Raw genomic sequence first — 2524 nt, 5'->3', positions numbered from 1 at the left:
CCTTCCTCACCAGGATTTCTGTTGCCTGAGCATCACTCGTGGGACCAAATTATGGGACATTCCTACAGATGCACAAAAAACAAGGTGGTACCACTGTTCTCCTTGGTGTAGTGGGTTTTGGGGGGCTCTTTGCTAATAATTTATGGGATTCTCCTGGGAATACAAAATGGATTTGCCCCCCCTTGGCTGCAGAGGAGCCTGGTGACACGGCAGGGACCAGACACAACAGCAAATGAGTGAGGGGCTAAACCATGGTTTGTAGGTGACCTCTAAACATGACCAGCTGGAATCTGGGGGTGCCAGCAATACATGGTCTGTCTTTGCTGGGAAGCTACTTAAATCAGGAAGACATTCCAGTGGAACACACTCAGGTGTGCGCTGAGCTGGCAGCTGGCCCTATTTACCATCCAAAATTAGAAAATGCTTCATTAATTCAAGTCAGCATCTTCTGTGTGCCTCAGCTTGACCTTAGTTGTGTCCCAGTTTTTGACTGTGGGGCCAACACAGGCCTGTTATTAAAGGGAGAAGCTGAAGCCAGGCTTTGGTTGCCGTGGGATTGGTGTTTGCTGGGATCATGGAGCCTCCCGGGCCGGGTGTCTGGACGGGCACTGACAGGGTGTCCTTGTGCTTTTATGTCCTTCAGGACCCTGCTGGGGTGGGGTTGTGTGGCCAGGTTTTGGGGCTACAGGGGTGGCTTCTGTGAGAAGTTGCCAGAAGCTTCTCCCACATCCAGTGGAGCCGATTCCAGGCGGCTCCAGGACAGAGCCAAGGCCGAGCCCAGCGGGGTGGTGGTGACACCTCTGTGGTGCTTCACGTGTTTAAAGAGGGAGAAAAACCAGTTCCTGTGCAGATGGAATTGGGTGCAGAGAAGAGAGGGGTGAGAACACGTGAGAGAACAGCCCTGCTGAGCCCAGGGCAGGGCAGAAGGGGGGACAGGAGGTGCTCCAGGTGCCCACGGAGCAGAGGTTCTGTGGGGAAGCCCATGGGGAGGCAGCTGTGCCCCTGCAGCCCGTGGAGGGCCATGGGGGTGCAGAGCTCCTGGAGGAACCCACATGAAACAGGGGGATGCCTGAAGGAGGGTGTGACCTCCAGGGAAAGCCTGTGCTGGAGCAGGGTCCTGGCAGGACCTGTGGCTCCTTGGAGACAGGAGCCCAGGCTGGAGCAGGTTTTCCTGGTAGGACCTGTGACCCTGTGAGAGACCCACGTGGGAGCAGTTCCTGAAGGGCTGACCCCATGGCAGAGTGACCCACGGGGCAGCAGTCGTGGAGAGCTGTTGCCCGTGGGATGAACTCCTCAGGTTGGAGAAGTTCATGGAGAACTGTCTCCTGTGGGAGGACCCCACCCTGGAGCAGGGGAAGGGTTCTGACTTGCTCTGAGGTCTCGTGTTGAGTTTGGAAGGGCTGTTCATGGGCTGACCTGGGTGTCCAACCTGAGCTGGGGCCTCGTGTTGAGGTTGCAGGGGCTGCCAAACCTCCATCTTCTCTCAAGTTTTCCCCCCTGCAGGGACTCAACCTGCAGTCCAAGTTCCAGGAATCCACGTAGGAATATTTGCTGCTGGTTGGTGGTCCCAGATGTATCTGCCCCATTCCTTGGGCTGAGCTGTGTTTGACACAGTTTGCCACGGTGGGAATTTTTGTCGGGATCCCTCTCCCACCAGATCCCACCCCCTCCAGGTCTGGAATTAGCACCATCCTGTCGCTCCATCCTGTGCTTATCTCAGAGTCCTTCTGTGGCCTTGACACTGTTTGAGTTGTGCTCTCTGAGTCCTTCCAGGGCTGCCAGTGCTCCTGTCTGTGCTGCAGACGTATCCAAGGAATAAGCTGGAGGCGACTCCCGTGTCTCCTTTACGTGTTGCTCTGTTTCTCTGCTCTGCTGTGCCCACATTCCATGTTTTTTCTCTCTCATTTCCGTTCATGCCTCGCAGTAGAAGAGCAGCTTCGTGAAGTAGGTAACTATGATTTTTGTGCTTTTTTATTTTCCTCCTCCTCGCTTTGTCCTTTTCCACTTTTCTCTCCTTGCTTTGTCCTCTGTGTGTGGGGAGTCCACAAGGGCCTTTGGAGACCAGTCTTTCCTCCTCTTCCCTCGATTCCCTCCTGATTCCTGGATGGGGTTGTGGGGGCAGACTACGAGGAGGGACCTTCCTCTCCCACCCTGCTGGTTTTCCCACAGTTCCTGCAGTTCCTTTGTTCTTTTATGTCTCGTGACATTCCCAGGAAGACCAAGTGAGGAGATGAACATTCCTCCCAAGAAGATACTGCCATGGTGTCTGGTGGGAGCTGTGGGTAAGGAATTTGGAGGGAGCTGTGGATGAGGAATGTGGTGGGAGCTGTTCCCTCCTCCTGCTGCTGAGGGGGGGCAGGATGAGGGGCACAGGCACCTCCAGACCCCGTTGTTTCCCACGTTGCTCCTGAAGGGGATGGTGGGGGGGTCACACCCGGCTCAGGGGCTCTTGCGGGGGGTTGTTGGGATTTTCAGTGCCAGGGTTGGAATGCTGGAGTACCCAGGGTTGGAGATGAGTCAGGAG

The sequence above is a fragment of the Manacus vitellinus genome, unplaced genomic scaffold (assembly GCF_001715985.3).
Source record: "Manacus vitellinus isolate BGI_N305 unplaced genomic scaffold, ASM171598v3 scaffold_110_pilon, whole genome shotgun sequence".
Lineage (NCBI taxonomy): Eukaryota > Metazoa > Chordata > Aves > Passeriformes > Pipridae > Manacus > Manacus vitellinus.
Note: the sequence above shows the minus strand (reverse complement) of the source record.